This window comes from Vipera ursinii, assembly GCF_947247035.1.
Source record: "Vipera ursinii genome assembly, chromosome: 4".
NCBI lineage: Eukaryota > Metazoa > Chordata > Lepidosauria > Squamata > Viperidae > Vipera > Vipera ursinii.
In genome coordinates, this window is record NC_139514.1 from 70222209 (window position 1) to 70245559 (window position 23351).

The window sequence follows — 23351 nt, forward strand, 5'->3', positions numbered from 1 at the left end:
TACGGTTGCTTTTCTTCCCTTTTTAAGACATTGATTTTCAGCCTTTCCTAGAAATATAATGAGTTTTAAAGCTTCTTAGTAAAGTATTGCGCCTTTTTCCTTATTGTAGCATTCAGATGCTGAAAACTTAATTTACACGCTATAGTTTCTTTTCCCAAGAAAGTATAAAACAAGCTGTGAAGTACAGAATCTTAAAAAAATCCAAATCAAATGATGAAAGCAGCAAAGGCTTTTTAAAGGTCACTGTTCTCTTAAAACAATCACTCTCAACCAGTGGCTGGCTGATTGTATGGAAATTATGGGACTTGAAATATCTGGATTTGGGATAGACAGCATCACTATCAGATGGCTTTGTAACTGGCTGACAAACCATACTCAACAAGTAGCCCTTAATTGGCACTACATCTACATGGAAGGAAGGAAGCAGCAGCAGTCCTAGGCCCAGTACTTTTCAATATCTTCATAAATGACTTAGATGAGGGAACAGAAGGGGAATTCATCAAGTCTGCAGATGACATTAAGCTGGTAGGAATAACCAATAGCCAATTCAATCTTAGCTACTTTAAATCTGTGAACATCAGCTCCCAGAATTCCTCAGTCTGCATTGTTTATAAGAATGAAGATGTTTGGAACGTGGCTCAAGATCCAAAACAAACAAACTCACTTGGAATTCCAGCAACAAAGTTTTGTTTCAAAAGAAGCGTTTGCAAAGGCTTGGTGGACTGAAACACACACAGGAGTTCAGTCACACCTTACACAGCTGTTTGACACATTTTTATATCCTATCCCCAATGCAGATTCCTGCTCCCCTATCGCACTCAACACCCCTTCCCTAATCATCCAATAAACTTTCCAGACCACCTAAAACCACTGTCCTTCCCATGTTCCGGGAAGCCCCTTTGTCCGTATCCTATCTTTCACCATCTAATTTTCTGTTACCACAGTCCGTCTCCTATAGTTGTTTTGATATTTCCTCTTACAATTTGTAACTTCTGCTTTTCACATTTGTTGTCAATAATTACAGATAAAATATTACTTCTAATCTTCAGTTGGCTTCTGCTTCAACCTTTAGACTCATTAGAAATTTCTGAATAATACTTTTATTCCTTTCAGAAGAGAAACTATTATTTCTTTTCTTCTGAGACTATATTTATGTTGATACAATCTACAAAAGACAAACTAGAAACAAAAATTAAAATAAGCAAGAAAATGGTAAGAGAACACTTATCTGACCTTGATGAATATAAATCACCAGGACCTGACAGATTACATTCCTGAGTTCTGAAGGAGTTGGCAGATGTTATCTCAGAACCATTGCACCATATCTTTCAAAAATCCTGGAGCACCGGGGAAGTACCTGAGGATTGGAAAAGGGCTGATGTGGTTCCAATCTTTAAGAAAAGAAAAAAAACAGACCCAGGAAACTACAGACCAATCAATCTAACATCAATACCTGGGAATATCTTGGAAAAGATAATAAAAAAAACACAGATCTGCGAACAACTTGAAGCAAACAAAATTATAACTGGTAGCCATCATGGGTTTGTTAAAAACAGATCATGCCAAACCATACTTATTTCATTATTTGATAAAGAGACCAAATTAGTAAACCAGCGAAATGCTGTTGACATAGTATACTTAGATTTCAATAAGGCAGTCTACAAAGTAGACCACAATCTACTGCCTGGTAAGCTACAAAAAGGTGGAATAGACAACATCACCATCAGATGCATTTGTAGCTGGCTGACAAACCATACTCGAGTATGGAATACTGCAACCAATTTTGGTCACCATACTACAAAAAAGATGTAGAGAGTTTGGAAAAAATTCAGAGAAGAGCAACTAAGATGATCAAAGGCCAGGAGACTAAAACATATGAAGAACCGGCTGCAGGACTTGGGCTTGGCTAGTCTAAAGAAAAGAAGAAATAAGGGTGACATGATAGCAGTATTCCAGTATTTGAAAAGCTGCCACAAAGAAGAGGGTGTCAAATTATTCTCCAAAGCACCAGAGGGCAGCACAAGAAACAGTGGTTGGAAACTCATCAAAGAGAGAAGTAACCTGGAATTAAGAAGACAGTTCCTAACAGTGAGGACAATTAACCAGTGGAACAGTTTGCCTTCAGAAATTGTGGGCACTCCATCACTGGAGGTCTTTAAGAAGAGACTGGGCAGTCACTCGTCTGAGATGGTATAGGTTCTCCTGCTTGAGCAGGGTGCTGGACTAGAAGACCTCCAAGTTTCCTTCCAGCTCTATTCTATTCATTTGTTTTAGTAGACACAATTTAATTGATATCAGTGCTTATTTATATAGAGTTGTGTTTAATTTCACTATTTAACAGCTAAAGAGAAGTAAAAGAAACATATTCTGCAGTTGACAAATTATAGCAAATTTGAATTTTGAGTATGTTCATTTGTTGTTGTTAGCTGCGAAGTCATGTCCGACCCATCGCGACTCTATGGACAACATTCCTCCAGGCCTTCCTGTCCTCTACCATCTTTTGGGGTCCATTTAAGCTCACGCCTACTGCTTCAGTGACTCCATCCAGCCACCTCATCCAGCCACCTCATTCTATTGCCCTCGATCTTTCCCAGCATTAGGCTCTTCTCCAGTGAGTCCTTCCTTCTCATTAGGTGGCCAAAGTATTTGAGTTTTAGCTTCAGGATCTGGCCTTCTAAAGAGCAGTCGGGATTGATCTCCTCTAGGACTGACCGGTTTGATCGCCTTGCAGTCCAAGGGACTCGCAGGAGTCTTCTCCAGCACCATAGTTCAAAGGCCTCAATTCTTTGGCGCTCAGCCTTTCTTATGGTCCAACTTTCACTGCCATACATTGCAACTGGGAAGACCATAGCCTTGACTATACGCACTTTTGTTGACAGGGTGATGTCTCTGCTTTTTAGTGTGCTGTCTAGATTTGCCATGGCTTTCCTTCCCAGGAGCAAGCATCTTTTAATTTCTTGGCTGCAGTCCCCATCTGCAGTGATCTTGGAGCCCAGGAAAATAAAATCAGTCACTACCTCCATTTCTTCCCCATCTATTTGCCAGGAATTGAGAGGGCCGGATGCCATGATCTTGGTTTTCTTAATGTTTAGTTTCAACCCAAGTTTTGCACTCTCCTTCTTCACTCGCAACAAGAGGCTCTTTAGTTCTTCTTCACTTTCTGCCATTAGAGTGGTATCATCTGCGTATCTTAGGTTGTTGATATTTCTTCCGGCAATCTTAATTCCAACTTTTGATTCATCTAGCCCTGCCTTTCTCATGATGTGCTCTGCATATAAGTTAAATAGGCAGGGCAACAGTATACAGCCTTGCTGGACTCCTTTCCCAATTTTGAACCAATCAGTGGTTCCATGTCCAGTTCTCACTGTTGCTTCTTGACCCGCATATAGGTTTCTCAAGAGACAAATAAGATGGTCTGGTACTGCCATCTCTTTAAGAACTTGCCACAGTTTGTTATGATCCACACAATCAAAGGCTTTAGCATAGTCAATGAAGCAGAAGTAGATGTTTTTCTGGAACTCTCTAGCTTTCTCCATGATCCAGCGTATGTTGGCAATTTGATCTCTAGTTCCTCTGCCTCTTCGAAATCCTGCCTGTACTTCTGGTAGTTCTCGATCCACATACTGCTGAAGTCTAGCTTGTAGGATTTTAAGCATAACTTTACTAGCATGAGAAATGAGTGCAATGGTGCGATAGTTTGAACATTCTTTGGCACAGCCTTTCTTTGGAATTGGAATGTAAACTGATCTTTTCCAATCCTGTGGCCACTGTTGAGTTTTCCAAATTTGCTGGCAAATTGAGTGTAGCACTTTTACTGCATTGTCTTTTAAGATTTTGAATAGCTCAGCTGGAATACTGTCACCTCCACTAGCTTTGTTGTTGTTCAGCTTTTCTAAGGCCCACTTCACTTCACATTCTAGGATGTCTGGCTCGAGGTCAGTGACCACCTCATTGTGATTATCTGGGACGTTAAGCTCATTCTTGTATAGTTCTTCTGTGTAATTTTGCCACCTCTTCTTAATCTCTTCTGCCTCTGTTAGGTCCCTGCCATTTTGGTCCTTTATCATGCCCATTTTTGCATTAAACGTTCCCTTCATTCTCTCCAATTTTCTTGAAAAGATCTCTGGTCCTCCCTATTCTATTGTTTTCTTCTATTTCTTTGCACTGTTCATTTAAGAAGGCATTCTTATCTCTTCTAGCTATTCTCTGGAATTCTGCATTCAATTGGGCATATCTATGTTTTTCTCCCTTGCCTTTCGCTTCCCTCCTTTCCTCAGCTATTTGCAAAGCTTCCTCAGACAGCCATTTTGCTTTCTTGCATTTCTTTTTCTTTGGGATGGTTTTGGTTGCTACCTGTTGTACAATGTCGAGAACCTCTGTCCATAGTTCTTCTGGCACTCTGTCTATTAAATCTAATTCCTTAAATCTATTTGTCACCTGTACTGTATATTCAACAGGGATATGATTTAATTCATACCTGAGTGGCCTAGTGCTTTTCCCTACTTTCTTCAGTTTAAGCCTAAACTTTGCAAGGAGAAGCTCATGGTCTGAGCCACAGTCAGCTCCTGGTCTTGTTTTTACTGACTGTATAGAGCTTCTCCATCTTTGGCTGCAGAGCATATAGGCAATCTGATTTCTGTGTTGACCGTCTGGTGATGTCCATGTGTAGAGCCATCTCTTGGGTTGTTGGAAAAGAGTGTTTGCTATGACCATCGTATTCTCTTGACAAAATTCTATCAGCCTGTGCCCTGCTTCATTTTGTACTCCAAGGCCAAACTTGCCTGTTATTCCAGTTATCTTTTGGCTTCCTACTTTAGCATTCCAATCCCCCATGATGAAAAGGACATCATTTTTGGGTGTTAGTTCTATAAGGTGCTGTAGGGCTTCATAGAACCGGTCAATTTCATCTTCAGCACTGGTGGTTGGGGCATAGACTTGGACTACTGTGATATTGAATGGTTTGCCTTGGATTCGAACTGAGATCATTCTGTCATTTTGAGGATTGTATCCCAGTACTGCTTTTCCTACTCTTTTATTGACTATGAAGGCTACTCCATTTCTTCTGAGGGATTCTTGCCCGCAGTAGTATACCTGATGGTCATCTGAATTAAATTCACCCATTCCTGTCCATTTTAGTTTGCTGATACCTAAGATGTCGATGTTCAGTCTTGTCATCTCTTGTTTGACCACGTCCAGCTTGCCTTGATTCATGGATCTTACATTCCAGGTTCCTATGGAGAAAAAATCTTTACAGCATCGGACTTTCCTTTCACCACCAGACACATCCACAGCTGAGCGTCCTTTCGGCTTTGGCCCAGTCGCTTCATTCTTTCTGGCGCTACTAGTACTAGCCCTCTGCTCTTCCCCAGTAGCATATTGGACGCCTTCCGAGCTGAGGGGCTCATCTTCCAGCGTCATATCGTTTTGCCTTTTGGTACTGTCCATAGGGTTTTCATGGCAAAGATACTGGAGTGGTTTGACATTTCCTTCTCCAGTGGATCACGTTTTGTCAGAACTCTCGGCTATGACCTGTCCGTCTTGGGTGGCCCTGCATGGCATAGCTCATAGCTTCATTGAATTACGCAAGCCCCTTCGCCACGACAAGGCAGTAATCCATGAAGGGGATGTTCATTTAATGAGGCATAAAAATAGGCTTACCCACCCTCTTCTTTTACTCTTTAAAATACAGAAATTTTTTACTCAGCTGAATATAATTAGATACTAAAAGATTTTCAAGCTTCATTATAGATAATATGTATTTGAAAAATAATCAAGCATTATATGGCTACGTTCAGGATATAAATGGAGTTTAAAACATAAAATTAAATCTGGTTGGCTGCTGATATTTGAGCAAGTCTATTAAGTCAAACATAAAAACTAGATGTTAATTCATCTGTAGGTCTAAATCTTCCTAATGTTACTCATGTTTAGGGGAATACAAGATGACATCTGGATCTAGCTTTATATTTTAAGAACATATTTTACATCCCATGTTTGAAATAGTTTGAAATAGTTTATGATATAGAATTATTCGCAGGAATATAAACATATAACATCTTTCAGACTGGTAGGCATTTCTAAAATGTATATCTAAAATTAAAAAGGGGAGCTTAGCCCCACCACATTGCATTAACTTAAAGATCCATTATGTTCCAAGTGCAGATACGGTGGTTCAACATAAATAACCTTCTTATGATAGAGTTCTCCAGTAGATGGCTTCCAGTTCTGAATAAATTTGTTTACTCTGAAACCTTCATTGTCAGTGTTTGCAACGATAAAGCAACTCTGAGCACATCTTATACTGAATGATCCTTGTAATAAATCAATTCAGACTTTGTATCTGCTGTAAGGAGGTACCTAAATTAGTGTTTCTCAAACTTGGTAACTTTTCTGGGATTACAACTCCCAGAACTTTCCAGCCAGCAATGAGACTTGAACTTCACCCATCTTAAATTTCCTAATTTGAAAAACACTGGTCTAGATTAAGCAGTATGATCTTCTTAGTATGATACATGAATTGAATGTTGATCTATCCTGCCTCCCACATGCAGTGATCATATAAGCTTAACTTTTTTTTAGATTTTTAATCTTTAAAAGATAAAGATAAAGGTTTCCCTGTCTGGTCACATCCAACTCTAGGGGATGATGCTCATCTCTGTTTCTTAGCCAAGGGAACCAGTGTTTTCCATGGTCATGTGGCCAGCATGGCTATGCACAGAATGTTGTTGCCTTCCCACCAAAGTGGTACCCATTTATCTACTTGCATTTGCATGCTTTCAAACTACTAGATTGACAGAAGCTGGAGCAAGTAACAGGAATTAACCCCAACATGCAGTATTTGGGTCTCGAATTTGGGCTGTCAGCTTTACAGCTGACAACCTGAGTGTCTTTAGGCAATAAAAATACCTATTATGCCTTCCTCCTATTGTTTTCCCCACAACAACATCCATGTGAAGTGGGTTGAGTTGAGCACGAATGACTGGGCTAAAGTCACCCACTCAGTTGGCTTTCATGCCTAAAGAAGAACTGAAACTCACAGTCTCCTGGTTTCTAGCCTAGTGCCTTAACCACTCTATCATATTACTGTATTACTCTGACTTTCTGAATTCATAGTACACATTGAATTATAAATAATAATTTTATTGGATTCATACAGTACTGTTAAATAGCGGGTTCTTTGGCGCAGGAATGAAGACGTGGAACGGAGTACAGGGTAACTCATTGTTTATTTCGTGCTGGAACTGTACTGAGGAAATGGCTGCAACTAGCTGCAATATATAGTCTAGCCCCTAGGTGGCAGCCAATAGGTTTGAATCAACCATTGCCGCCTGGAGCTAGCCAATTGCAGCACAGGAGACTTGTAGTCTGGGTTGCTGGAGAGCCATTAGCTGCTCCAGCAACCCACGTGGTATTCCCTCAAAAAGCCCAGTACATAACACCCCTCCCCTCTTAGATCAGACCATAATAACTCCAATTAGTTTCAACAATTGTCAAGATTCAATATCCAAACACACTAAAGTAAAAGTGATAATAATAATAAAAAAGACAATGTGGACTACACTGTTATTAAACAACGTCTGAATGAATAGGCTACCAAAATGGTACTTTTAACAGTTACATCATAGCACTAGTTTCTGTAGTCTAGTGCAGGGGTCAGCAACCTGAAACAGTGAAAGAGCCACTCGGAACCGGTTCCCTCACAAAAGAAAAAAACTGGGAGCCGCAAAGAAGGACACGCATGCGCGCACATGCTCAAAACAAGAGGCTTGAGACAGAATAGTGGAGACAAGCAGCCGCCCTGCCCCCTCTGCTCTCATTCACTCGTCTTTGCTTGGAAAAGCTTCTCTCTCCCTCTCATTCACTCATGTTTTGTTTGCAAAAGCTTCTCTCTCGCTCTCTCATTCACTCACTTTTGCTCTAAAAAGCCTCTTTCATGCTGTCATTCACTCACACTGCTCAAAAAATGTTTTTCTCTCGGTCTCATTCACTCACCAACTCAAAAGGCCAGCCGCGGCACCTCCATTGACTTCCATGGGTACGCTTGGCAATTAAAACCACTCCCGCTACTGTTGCTAACTTTTTCATTTGCTGCTTTTCACTTGACTTGCCCCATTCTCTTTGCGGAGGCTTGAAAGGGGGGACAAGCCACTTGCCACCCCATTCTCTCTGCGAAGGCTTGAAGCAGCCCTGCAAGCCCCCGCAGAGAGAATGGGGCGGCAAGTGGTTTGCCACCCCCTTCTCTCTGCCGTGGCTTGAAGCAGCAAGCCTCCGCAGAGAGAATGGGGCAGCAAGCGGTTTGCCACCCCATTCTCTTTGCGGGGGCTTGCAGGGCTGCTTCAAGCAGTTTGCCACCCCGTTCTCTCTGCGGGGGCTTGCAGGGCTGCTTCAAGCCTCGGCAGAGAGAAGGGGGCGGCAAACCCCCAAGGGGGTTTGCTGCTTTTCTTTCGGGGGATCTAGCCTCTGCCGCCCCCTTCTCTCAGCACCCCGAGACTGGCCGCCCCCAACTGTGCAGCAGGTAGAAATAGGGCCCACTCACCTTTCCAGTCCTCCCGTCTCTTCCTTCGCTTCCTCCGCTGCCACCCTTTGCAGTCTGAAGAAGCAAAGAGGTTTGTGGGCAGTCCCACAAATGGCCTGAGAAGTTCAACCAATCAATTCAAAGTTTGGGAGGGTTTTTTGTGAGTATTTTGAATTGATTGATTGAACTTTTTTACTCCCACTTTTTTTTTCAAAACTGCACATGGCGGAGGAGGACTGGGAGCCGCAGGAGACAGGTTATAGAGCTGCATGCGGCTCCGGAGCCACGGGTTGCCAACCCGTGGTTTAGTGGCAACAGGATTTACAACAATATATAGCTCTTTATTTTACAATGTAATCTGCAGGATATGAAGGAGGCTTGTGTGCCCTAGAGGAACATCTCGGAGTTCCCATCACTTTGTGGTCTACCAGCTTACCCAGTGAGCTGGGTAGACTTGTGTCCCTTTGTGCTCCTGAGTCAAGGGGATTCGATGCACTCTGGCTGGCCTCTCCAGGTTGGCCCACCCCAGAGTCAGACTGTTTGGCAGAGTAGGCACAGCGGTTGCTGAAGTTTGGTTTGCTTGCTCCTTCAGGAGGTCCATGTTGCACTCCAGAGCTCCCCAGTTGTCCCTCTGGTTCCACCTAAGTTATAAAGGAAAAGTCCTGGTAGTCCATGTGAGGGCTGGCTTGGCTGCAATTTTGAGGACCTTGGGAGGGACCTATGACGCAGTCCTTGCTTAGTGGCCATTCTGGAAACCATTTCCTGAACTGATTAATGTGTCATCTGACAACTCGCCCTCCCTCCAACCCCAGTCCATAAGATAGGGGTCTGGATGCCTTGGTGATTTGACCAGGAACCCACAGATTCCCATGACCATAGTTCCTGGCCCAAACCCAATCGCCCATGTGGAGCCCCCTTGGGGGTTTTGGTTGAGAGGCTTCTGCTGCCACTCTATCTGGATGCAACCTGTCCAGTTTAGTGATCAAATGCCTCCCCCAACATAGTTCTGCAGGATTTTTGCCTGTGGCAATGCAGGGTGTAGAATGCTGGCAGAGTAAAAAATCTGCCAATCTGTGATGCCAGTCACCTGTGACAATGCGCTTGAGTGCCTCCTTTGTTGTCCTCACCATGTGTTCTATTTGACCATTAGAAGATGGATGAAAAGGCGCAGATGTTGCATGTCTGATGAGATTAGCTCTAAGGAAGGCCTGAAATTCAGCAGCAGTGAATTGGGTCCCATTGTCTGAAACTAAGACATCTGGCAACCCATGAGTGGCAAAGAGTTTTCTCAGCACCTGGATGGTCCTAGCAGTAGCCATATTAGGAACTGGAATTACTTCCAGCCATTTGGAGTGGCTATCCATTACTATAAGGAAGAGCTGTCCCTGAAAGGGCCCAGTGTAGTCTATGTGAACCCTAGACCAGGGAGTGTGCGTTTCCTCCCACCTGTGAACTGGAGCATGTGGCATTTCAGGCTAGATTGCTGGTAAGTATAACAACCATGGACTTGAGCCTCAATGTCCTTATCAAGGCCAGGCCACCAGAGGTAGCTTCTAGCTAAAGCTTTCATTCTGACAATGCCTGGATGTCCTTCATGTAATGATTGTAAAACCCTGTCTCTTAAGAAAGTGGGAATTATGACTCTGTTTCCCCATAAAATGCACCCTTTATGGGCAGATAACTCATGCCTCCTGACAAAATAGCTTTGAAATTCTGAGCCTGGACTTTTTTCCAACCAGCCTGTGTATACCCATGACAACACTCTACTAAGTATTTTATCTGTGGCAGTTTCAGCAGTAATGTCGCCTGCATGGAGGGGAAACTCAGGTATGTCCTGTATGGACAATATTCTAGCAGCAGGAGCCGGATCTGGATCCATTAGTGGCAGTGGTAGTCTGCTGAGGTCATCAGCATGGCCCATTTCCTTGCCTGATTTGTGAATTAATTTAAAATTATATGCAGATAGGAAAATAGACCATCTCAACATTCTTGGAGATAGTATGTGGGTGGTTTGTTTGTCCATTGTGAAAAGTCCCAACAGAGGTTTGTGGTCAGTGTAGACCGTGAAATCTCTGCCATATAAATAGTCATGGAATTTTTTTATTCCAGCAACGATGGCTAGGGCCTCTTTGTCAATCTGAGCATAGTTGCACTCAGCAGAGGACAAAGTTCTTGAGTAAAATGCTATAGAAACCTGTTTTCCATTTTTTTCTATGTGACTTAAAACTGCCCCCACCCCATAGGGAGATGCATTACATGCAAGACATACAGGTTTAGACTCTTTGTAGTGAGTTACAGTGGACTTTTCTGACAATAGTGCTTTTAAGTCCTGGAAACTTTTTTCATGTAAGTTAGTCCATTTCCATGGAGCTTTCTTATCTAGAAGCCTGTGGAGGGGCTCTGCTATTGCAGCCTTATGAGGTAGAAATGTATGATAGAAGTTTAGGAGACCCAAGAATGCTTGTAGCTCTCCTTTTGATTTGGGCCTAGGAGCCATTTTAATGGCCTTCACTTTAGAATCAGTGGGGTGAATGCCATTAGCATCAATTCGGAAACCCAGGAATTCTGTTGAAGAAACCCCAATACTACACTTGGTTTTTTTTAATTTGTGGCCTGCTTCGCGAAGCCTCTGCAAAACAGCCCTGAGCCTACTGGCCAACACTTCTGGGGATTCCCCTGCAATAAGAACTTCATCAAAATATTCAGAAACCCTGAATACCCTTGAGTGTACGCTCCATGATTCCCTGAAAAATACCCGGTGCAACACTGACTCCAAACTGTAACTTTGAAAGCCCCCCTGTGAGTCACGATCGTTTGAGCCACAGCTGTGGCTTCATCAACCAGCAATTGCTGATAGGCCTGTGCTAAATCAAGTTTAGCAAAAATAGTACCCCCTTGCAAAGAGGCTAAAATATGGTTGACCACTGGAACCAGGTAAGCGTGTTGCTTGAGGGCTTTATTTAGAGTGCATTTATAGTCAGCAGAAATGCGAATTTCCCAGTTGGCTTTAAGTGGAGTGACTATAGGAGTTTCCCACTCCCCACCATCAACAGGCTGTAACACGCCCTGTTCTACAAGCTTATCAATTTTGGAATCAATTTTATGTTTTAAGGCAAAGGGGACCCTACGAGGCTTAACCCTGATTGGAACCACATTGGGATCTAGCTTAAATGAGATAGGCCAGCCTGTGTATGTTCCAAGTGTTGAATCAAAAACATCTGCATATTCCTCGCACACTGATGCGAAGTCTGCAGTTTGTGTCTGGTTTATGCCAGTAATCTGAATACCAAAGGCATCAAACTAATCGAGTCCAATGAGACTCATTCTCTGGCCCCCTACTACTATTACATCCAAGTGCCCCAAAAACCCTTTAAACTTTACCAACAAAGTGGCTTCTCCCTTAACTTTAACGTGAGCATTTTGAAAATCCATTAGGATTATATCTGAGGGTCTTAGTTTGGCCCAATTGTTACTGCACCTACACACAAAGTTAAAAGTGTCTTGAGAAATGATTGAGACTGCAGAGCCAGAGTCCAATTCCATCTTACATGGAACTCCTTGTAGCTCTACCATGAGCTTAAGTTTGGGTTTGAGGGGGCGTCGAGCCCTGGTGCGGCATACGCTTTTACAGCTTCTGAAAAATCCCACATTAACTGGACCCTGGGCCCCAGTACCTCTCCTAGTTGGTTCTTCCGACTGGTGTTTGGGTGGCCGGTCTCTGTGGTGGGCTCTGCAAACCACCGTGATGTGGCCTGTCCTTCTGTAAGCTCTACACATGGCTGCTCAAAATCTGCAGTTGGCGCGAGGATGATTGCCGCTGCACCCCTTACATCTTGGTAAGAGAACTGCCTTGTAACTGTCCTCTCGTGGCTGGCTGTTGCGGTGTTGCACGTTGGGTTGCTTTTGGAGTCAGTTGATTTCAGGTTCTTCTTCCTTGGAAGATTCACCAGTGCATTTGGCGTTCTCACGGTGGACTGTTTCTTCAAACGTTGTCAATTTGGCGGGCTGTACTTTTTGAATGATACACCTGGCAGCTTCGTCGGCCATCACCTCATCTTGTGCTTCAGAAAACATTAAATTTGGCCTAGCAAATAGTCTCTGCTGAAGCATTCTGTCCCATAGGCCGCAAACGAGCCGGTGTCGTAGTCGCTCTTCTAAATTTGAAAATTTGCATAGGCATGTGGCCTGCCTTAGGCCCGCTATGAACTCCGAAGCTGACTCCCTGGGAAGCTGCACTCTTTGGTTGAACTTGAACTGCCAAGCCATTTCAGACATTTTGGGCTGGAAGTGCCCGGTTAGCTTCTTTTTGAGATCGCTTTGATTGGTGTTGGCGTGAAAAGGTTCTCGGCTAAATCAAAGGTTGCTGGGCCGCACACGCAGAGTAGCGTTGCGACCTTCAGTCCTTCTTCCACTATCTGATTGGCTCTGAGGTAGTTTTCTAATTGCAATAAATATGATGGCCATTCCTCCAGGTGTTTCACATCGAATTCCCGCAGTTTGCCAACCTTCGGCATTCTTTCTAGCTGGTTCCTGCATTCTTCCGGATCCTGCTTCAGGCTCAGGGAATGAGTCCACTGAGCATGAGGTCGCTAGCGTAGCTTGCTAGCTGACCTTGAGGGGGGGAATGCCTCTTCTCTCTGGCGTATGCTGCCTTTCCCTTGTAGACTTCAGCTCTTTAATCAGTGAAGCAGGATCCCACCTTTGTCGCCACTGTTAAATAGCGGGTACTAGTAATGGTGTTTAAGGCCCTACATGGCATGGGTCCGGAGTACCTTAGGGAACACCTGCCGGCATCAACTTCCCTTCGCCCTGTGCGTTCCCACAGAGAGGGCCTCCTCAGGGTGCCACAGATCAGAGAATGTCGATTGGTGGCCCCCAGGGGGAGATCCTTCTCTGTGGGTGCCCCGGAGCTATGGAATCAGTTACCGGTTGAGCTCCGGATGGCGCCCGATCTTCGCTCCTTCCGTCGCGATCTAAAGACATTCTTATTTGAACAAGCCGGCCTGGCCTGATGGGGGATTGGTGGGGTTTTTTATTGTTATTTTAATATTTGTATTTACTGTTTTTAGTGGGCATATATTTAATCCTTTTTTAACTTTTCTAACTCTGTATTTTTTATTCTTGTCCTGTTCACCGCCCTGAGTCCTTCGGGAGAAGGGCGGTATATAAATAAAATTATTATTATTATTATTATTATTATTATTATTATTATTATTATTATTATTATTAATTATTATTATTATTATTATTATTATTATTATTATTACTTTGGTGCAGGAATGAAGACACGGAACGGAGTACAGGGTAACTCATTGTTTATTTCGTGCTGGAACTGTACTGAGGAAATGGCTGCAACTAGCCACAATATATAGTCTAGCCCCTAGGCGGCAGCCAATAGGTTTGGAGCTAGCCAATTGCAGCACAGGAGACTTGTAGTCTGGGTTGCTGGAGAGCCTTGGTGGAGCAGTGGGCTAATGCCTCCTTAAGTAACACCAGCTGCCTGCAATTAGTGCAGGTTCGCATCCCGCCAGGCTCAAGGTTGACTCAGCCTTCCATCCTTCCAAGGTAGGTAAAATGAGGACCCAGATTGTTGGGGGCAATTAAGCTGACTTTGTAATAATGCCGCTTGGGGTGTGTGTGAAAGCCCTAATAAGCAGGCATATACATAGAATGAAGGCTACTGCTAAGCTTGTAAGCCGCCCTGAGTCTTCGGAGAAGGTCAGGATATAAATGGAATTAAATTAGCTGCTCCAGAAACCCACGTGGTATTCCTTCCAAAAGCCCAGTACATAGCAAGTACTTTGAGATAAAATATTTTAGCTAAGTTTTAACCTAGTAGTCAGAGTTGTTGAAAGGATAAAATGCAATGAATATCCATGGCTCCATTTCAATTCACTACTTGTAATAAAAATGTATTTTTGCAGTAAAAAGGTTTTCCTATTGAAATAGATTAGCATTTAAAATAGCTCAGTTCTTACTTAAATATCAGATGACATAACCTAATTTAATATAATTAAAATATTGTAGTCATTACAATTATATAACAAAGCCACTATCCACAAGGCTAAAGAGATCAAAAGCAAAAGCAAATTAAGCATTTGTACTTAGCATTTCTTATTCTGCACTGCCCTTTAACTGAAACTTTCAGCTTAATTCAATTTTCAGTTCAATGTATGAACTAGTTCTTTACAGTTTTAAGCTTTAAATTCAACAATGGTGTGAACTGATTCTTTCCAAATGGTTTTAACCACCGTTAAAACATGCATGTTTATTCCACAATAGGCTATTTCAGTGTTTTGTCGTTACCATTTTTTAAAGCCATCTCAGAGTTTTCCTCTGATACACTCATTTCATGATAAGATCAGGTCAGGGAATTTTTCAGTCGATGAATGGCAGTCAGTTGCTTTATCTTCTTACAGGCTCTATCCATTGTCACTATACAAACTCATCATACCAGCATCACTGGGGAAGACTTCATAAACAAGGATAGAAGCAACCTAGAACTAAGGAGAAACTTCCTGACAGTTAGAACAATTAACCAGTGGAACAACCTGCCTCCAGAAGTGATGAATGCTCCAACACTGGAAGTTTTTAAGAAGAGACTGGACAGCCATTTGTCTGAAATGGTATAGGGCCATGGTGGCGAACCTATGACACGTGTGCCACAGGTGGCACACAGAGCCCTCTCGGTGGGCACACATGCCATCGCCCCAGTCCTAGGCCTTCATCTGGGTTTTATAAAACCTTTTCGCTTTAGGCCTCCGCCACTGTGTGCAAAAAAACCAAGTTTCAATCAATCAATGAATTTCAACTTCTCGTGGGAAAAAAAAGATCTTGGAAAGTTGGAATTGATTGATTGAACTTTTTAGTCCCATCCAGTCTGCCATTACCACCACAGCCACACCCATCCAATGGGTCATGCCCACCCAATCGGCCACATCCACCCAGTGGGCCACACCAACCCAGCACCCAACAATACATAAGTAGGTTTTGGGTTGCAGTTTGGGCACTCAGTCTCTAAAAGGTTCGCCATCAGTGGTATAGGGTTTCCTGCCTGAGCAGGGGATTGGACTAGATGACCTAAAATAATAATAATAATAATAATAATAATAATAATAATAATAATAATAATAATAATAATAATAATAATAATAGCAGCAATCCTTAGAAAGGTCACTGGAAAAGCAAGTGATATTCCTTTCCCCAGTGGCACTACCTCAGATAACCAATAACTACAAGGAAGGAGCAACTGAATGGTCACTGGAGGAAGAAAAGCTTCATTCCCTTCCTACTTAAGCAATTTTGCTTAATCTTAAAGGAATGCAAGCTCATTTAAGTGAAAATGAGCCACAGAAGTTGCAGAAAGCTGATTGGCAGGAAATGCAACTATGATGGGTGGAACATTCTGGGAGATGCAAAGCGGTGATTGGCAAGCTGGAGGGACTTCCATCTATTGACCAGGCAAAAGGATATTTTCTCAGTATCTAAGAGTTCCTCTAGTCCACGGGCTGGCAACCCGCAGCTCCAGAGCTGCATGCGGCTCTTTCAGCCGTCTCCTGCGGCTCCCAGTATTCCTCCATCATTTGCAGTCCTGGAAAAAAAAGTGGGATTAAAAAAAGTTCCCACCAATCAATTCAAACTTCTCACGAGAAAAAAAAAACCTCGCAAAGTTTGAATTGATTGGTTGAACTTCTTTGGTTTGTGGGACTGCTCACAAACCTCTTTTCTTCTTCAGACTGCACATGGCGGCAGCAGAGGAAGAGACTGGAGGACTGCTGGAAAGGTGAGTGTGCCCTTTTTCCGTCTGCTGCGCCTTCCTCGGGCTCCTTCGAACACACCACTGCCATCTCACCCGACTCTCTTCCCACCCCACTCTTTTACAGCAAGGCTGTCCAGCCCTTTTTCCAACTGCTGCGCCTTCCTCAGTTTCCCCTCCTCTGAACACACCACTGCTGTCTCGCCCAACTCTCTTCCCACTCCACTCTTTCGAAGCAGGGCTGTCCGGCCCTTTTTCCGTCTGCTGCACCTTCCTCAGGCTCCCCTCCTCTGAACACACTGCTGCTGTCTCGCCCGACTCTCTTCCCATCCCCACTCTTTTGAAGCAGGGCTGTCCGGCCCTTTTTCCATCTGCTGCACCTTCCTCAGGCTGCCCTCCTCCGAACACACTGCTGCCATCTCGCCCAACTCTCTTCCCACACCACTCTTTCAAAGCAGGGCCATCCGGCCCTTTTTCCATCTGCTGTGCCTTCCTCGGGCTCCCCTCCTATGAACACACCACTGCCGTCTCACCTGACTCTCTTCCCACCCCACTCTTTTGCAGCAGGGCCATCCGACCTTTCTTCCATCTGCTGCGCCTTCCTCGGGCTGCCTTCCTCTGACCACACCACTGCCATCTTGCCTGATTCTCTTCCCATACCACTATTTTGCAGCAGGGCCATCTGGCCCTTTTTCCATCTGCTGCACCTTCCTCAGGCTGCCCTCCTCCGAACACACTGCTGCCATCTCGCCCAACTCTCTTCCCACACCACTCTTTCAAAGCAGGGCCATCCGGCCCTTTTTCCATCTGCTGTGCCTTCCTCGGGCTCCCCTCCTATGAACACACCACTGCCGTCTCACCTGACTCTCTTCCCACCCCACTCTTTTGCAGCAGGGCCATCCGACCTTTCTTCCATCTGCTGCGCCTTCCTCGGGCTGCCTTCCTCTGACCACACCACTGCCATCTTGCCTGATTCTCTTCCCATACCACTATTTTGCAGCAGGGCCATCTGGCCCTTTTTCCATCTGCTGCGCCTTCCTCGGGCTGCCTTCCTCCATTGTTTTGCCCAGTGAGGTGGGCTTCAAAAGAGTGGGGGAGAGGGAGTCGGGTGAGATGGCAGTGGTGTGTTTGGAGGAGGGGAGCCCATGGAAGGCGCAGCAGATGGAAAAATGGCCAGACAGCCCTGCTTCAAAAGAGTGGTGTGGGGAGGGCATTGTTTCCCCCCCTCCTGTGTTTGTGTGTCGGACCAGCAGAAAGGGCTGGTAGAGGCAGTGGCAGTCCAGCATTGTTTTCCCCCTCCTGTGTTTGTGTGTTGGACCCGCGGGGAACGGCAGATAGAGGCAGCAGCAGTCTGGTGTGTGTGAAGGGGCTTGAAAGAACTATACCCATTTCCTCAGCTTCCACAAGCTCAAAAGAATCCCAGATTATATCAAGAGGTTCTGGCTGCTTATCTCTGCTCCAATTAGCATCTAAACCAAAATGAATATAATCAACCTTATCTTCAAGGAAATGTGCAACATTATTTGGATAGCCTGCTGGTTACTTATTCTAACCATTCAACCCAAGCAGAGTCCAAATTCATCCTAAATAGGATTTACAGTCAGAAATCCACAGTGACTGTGAACAGTACTTCGATGCTCTTATATTTGCTTTTAATTTTATGCACTATTGCTCCAGGCAATAATAGTATTGCATTTTCAGTACTGTATTTTATTTTTCCTGTACGCTTCTTATCTAAATTAGCTTCCTTTTTAAAATAATTATTTTATTTTTGCAATTGGTCACATATGCTACCAAAATATAAAAGAATAAGACAGGGTAACAGTTTAGAGTATTTTTTTACCTTGCCTACCTCAAAGGATTTATATCAAACTTGAAAGCCTCTCTCTCATCATAAAGGCATCAAACTTTATTTTTAGGTCTTAAATATAATGACAGATTCTCAAGGCATCACATTGTCTGCAGAACAAGTTGCAGAGACATTGTTACAGAGTCAACAAGTGGATATACAAAATAACAGACCTGTTTCATGCTACAATACAGCTAACAAAACAACAGCTTACCTCAGCCAAAAGCCACCTTAGAATTTGCTGTCCATCCAATATTGCTTCTGGAAGTCTTCCAGAGGAGTTTGGAAGGGTTCAAAATCAGTTATGATTTTACAATATTGTTGATGGATGGACAGCAATGGAAAAATGGACTGAGCTTGGACTAATTGAAGACAATTATGAATATGGCATGGTGATAAGCAGTGCTTTTTTTGTAAAATAAAAAGGTGCTGGAACTCACAGACGTCAGACAACCCACCTTGCCTACCCTACAAGGTTCCATCCAAAAAAGGTGCCGGAACTCTGTTCTGAGCGTTCTAAAAAAAAAAAAAAGCCCTGGTGATAAGACTCTGAATATCCTACTGCTGCCTTTATGATAAATGAAATATATCTTAATATTCCTTAACCAAATCTTAATTGAATTGACAGAGCACTGAACTTCTGTACATGAAACAGAGTAAGTCAACATCTTTTCATCTATTTTATAAGCAAGACACCTTGTGCTGGCACTAAAGATAGATTTATCAACATTTTTTAAAGCCAGACACAGAACAGGAATAATACAAAATGATATATTGACTAGATGTCTAAATACAAAACATGTTTTTCACTTATCAGAACAAAGGACTGGAAACCTCCTCTTTTTATTTTTTTTATTTTTTTTATTTTAATCCCATTTATATCCCGCCCTTCTCTGAAGACTCAGGGCGGCTTACAATTTAAGCACAAACCAATGTGCTTAGCAATAGCCTTCATTCTATGTATATGCCTGCTTATTAGGGCTTTCGCCCCCCCCAAGCGGCATTATTACAAAGTCAGCATAATTGCCCCCAACAATCTGGGTCCTCATTTCACCTACCTCGGAAGGATGGAAGGCTGAGTCAACCTTGAGCCTGGTGGGATGCGAACCTGCACTTATTGCAGGCAGCTGGTGTTACTTAGGGAGGCATTAGCCCACTGCTCCACCAAGGCTCTTTTTTGGATGTTGAACTCTTTTTGGATGTCAATCAAGCTACATTTTGTAATGAAGATAAAGATGGTTAGCAGAATGCATACTTGTAGATGCAAGCATCATTTATTAGTTCCCATTAGAAGCAAGTACCATGACAATAAAAGAAAACAAAGGATGATACCAGATGGAAAATGTAACTGAAACAAGAGCATACTAAGGTATAAGTGGATTTTTATGAAATAATAATAATTTTAAAAGGTAATAAAACTATCTATGTATTTCTTTTGGCAATTGTCATCCTTTCAGATTAATAATGCCAAGCTTAATAAGAAGGCACAATAGGAATACCAGAATATTCTTTATTGTAGTATGCTAAAATAAGAACCAGGATTTAACCAACTTTCTGCTAGTCCCATCTTATGCATATTCCACTAAACAAAATTGAGGCAGAATTATTTTGAGTTTCTGTCATCTTTCTCAGAGCTCCTTCTTTCCCTATTCCCCAAACCAGTTCTACATTCTTTGCATCACTTTCCCTGTCAGACATCATTCACCTTGGCACACAAAGACAGGGCAGACATTTTTTTCAAGGGCAATAGAGACAGAATTACTCATCCTCTCACTCTACTTGCAGATTGACTCAACATCTCACCAAAGTTAATAGACAACTCTGGGCAGAAAAGAGTTACATGGAGCTAGTAAGTGCCTGCTCCATTCCTATTACATGACAACTGTCAACTGGACAATCTAATGTACAAAAAACTTGGAATTCACTGTCTATGGATAGGAGTTGGAAGGTCACAGTGATGGTGTGATGGTGCTTGTGTGTGAATTTCAGATGAACTAGGTAGGCAAAGTGTGGTGCATGGACATCTGCATTATCTCCCATGACCTTTCCAGTTCAGGATAGCCCTAGTCAGCCAGCTTGAAGCATGATTGGTGGGGGAGAGAAATCACTTAAAGAAGCCAATTGTTGATCATTTGAAAATTGTATTAAAAGATAGAATACTGTCATACTCTTTATCCCCTCTCTGCAGTAAGCTATGTATAACATTTCTACTTTATTTGAATAATACTATATATAAATGTATAAGAAATCTTAATGCTCTACCAAAGGCATTTTAATCCTCTATTAAAAGCAGATGCTGGATATGCTATGATCACCACAAAGAAGCAAAATACAAAAAATGAAGATGCTATAAAAATGATTCATAGATGAATTATTTATTACTCTGGTAATCGTGATATCCATTAATAGCTGATGGCCGGCAATGTATCTTATTATTCTATTTGACAGTCATAGAACATTTCTCTATTATTAGAAATATATATATATATATATATATATATATATATATATATATATATATATATATATATATATATATATATATATATATATATATATACATACTTTCAGACAGCAGCCATACATTTATAAAGGACATCTGCCATTACAAGCACCAAGTTATTCTAGAAAACCAATAAATGAACTTTGTATTAAACAATATTTATTTGTAGTTGCCATTACCCAGTCTTTCAAATAGTATGGTTGATGAGAATACAGAATAGAAAAGCTAATATTGCCAAAATTTTCTAGATTGTCTTCATATTAATTTCACAAAAGGTAGAAAAAATAAATTTCCCCAATAACCAGTATATTTGGGGTGGTGGGCTTACAACATTCAGTTTTATTTTTACCTATTAAGATTAGGTTAGGTTGACATATCACAATAATTTATGTGGCTTGGTTTAGTTGTTACTGGTATCTATATAGGCACTGCAGCATGTCAGTCATAGGTTATTTAGATAACAAACCAAAGTTAAAGAAAAATACAGCCTAGCACAAGTTTTACAGCCTTGATGTTTTTTAGTAGTTTCCCATCCAAGTACTACATGAGTTTGGCTCTCCTTAGCTTTTCAACATCAGCCAAACTAGGGGTTGCTACTTAGCTGTACTATTTATTTACATAATGTTGCTTTTATTTAACTAGTAAAATAATTTAATTTAATAATAATTTGCACTTAGTATTGAAACTTGGAAGCACATAGAATGATACAATTCCTGGTACCAGAAATAAATGATTATATTGCCATTTCCATTGTCTCAGATTATAGAATATGCTAGCTAGATGTAACAGATATTACAATCCAACATCACATGATCATAAATGTTCAGACATGTGAATGGCTTTTATGCTTAAGCAATTATGGTTATTGTTGATACTGGAATTATGCCAGTAGGACGCCATCACAGCCAAGTTCCTGATTTATAGGAGAAAGTCATGTCAATTGGTTAAATCTGTGAAGTAATCTTCAAATATACAGTATGTTAGAAAAATATCACTTTTAATTGTCACAAATCACACTTTGAGCAGGGGACTTTGTTGCTCATAAAAGAAACAAAAATAAGTGATTAACTGAGGCTGGCTCTTATTGACAACTGTCCCCTTAGGATTTTGGATCATTGCTGTTAATGACCAGATTCCTGAAACTTCACTTAATCTCCAAAAAACTTTAGACCAAAGGAGGTGAAGTTAGGAGTGGGTAAATAATCCAACAGGAATTCCAAATATCTTTTTTATAACAGGTTTCCTGAGTTGTACCAGCTAACAAACTGAAGTCTTTAGAAGAGCTCATGCAGCAGTTGCTGAAAAGGCTTGCACAAAAATCAGCTAGTCAGGCTCTTCCAAGTGACAGGTCTTGAATAAAACAAAGTACTTTTCTTCTAACAATCATCTAATCTTTGCTGCCCCACATAAACCATTATTATAAAAATGAACTCATGCTTCAGCTTTGTAACAGCTGTGGTTAAAATATCTATCTATCCATCAGAAGAGCCACTAACTACACCACTAATGGCTGTAAAGTTCTGCATCCAATTCTTGAAGATCTGGGACTTTGCAGCACCACACAAACAAGTTACAAAACACATCTAGTAGTATTCTGTTATTGTACACAGTTAAGATCATCCTGGAAGAGATTGTTTATATAGCTGTATGCATTAGATTTCCCATCTGCTGTGGGGGGAAAAACTGTTTTAAACATGTTCACTATGCTATATGGGATTATTTTTCAGTTGTGGTGACCAATAGCAAATCTACATGCTTTTGAATAAAAAAAAATAGCCAGTTTCGTAGGGAAACATGACAAATTCTTATCAATCATCTGAATCATATCCAATATATTCAAGACTCTTAAAGGCATATAAATCATGCAGTTATAATTGGAACACACTGATAACAGGAAATGTGTATTTTAAAATGTAAGTTTAACTTGCTTACAGATTCAAAATGATTCAAGATCAATGACTTTTGCATTAAGCAAGAAGAACATTCTGCATTCTCATAGATTGTGCTAACTTTCTGAAACATCAATACACCCACATTTTAGTTTAGATAATAATTTTTATTATGTCGACTAGGGAACAAATTTGGATGAGATATGTGTAATTCTTTCATAGAAATTTTTATACTCTGAATCATAATGTTGGTATTTTCCCCAAAAAATAAATATCACAATTCTCTGCAAATTAAAATACAATAAAACTGATATATTGAACATTTTTCTATTTACACATTCTAAATAAATGCTCCAAAAATCCTAACATGTGGAACAGACTGATCTTATTCATGTTTATTGAAATCTTCTCTTGCTAATCTACAGCCTACAGTATCCTAATTATAACCCTCACCTTAGATATACCTTCTGCATTTCTCTTGCCCAAATTTTATTGTAATTAACATGAGGGATATGTGTGTGTGTGTAGGCACACATTCTACATAGCTAGTGTAGATGTCAGATAGGTTTGACTACAATTGTCTTAATTCTTAGCTACCCTGTGATTTTCCATCCAGTGTAAGTGGATTATTTCTAAAAGGATGAGAACATAATTACATGCCAGCTGAATATTATTGAAGTATAATCAAAAGTATTTCCAACTTCCAGAGCCATGTATACTAAAACAGAGGCTTCATTTATCTATACTAGTGCTGGTTATCTTGCAGTAGAACAAAATACCTAAACATTTTGGTCCTGAAAAGGAACGCAACACTTTTATGCCAAAATAGTATGAAACTT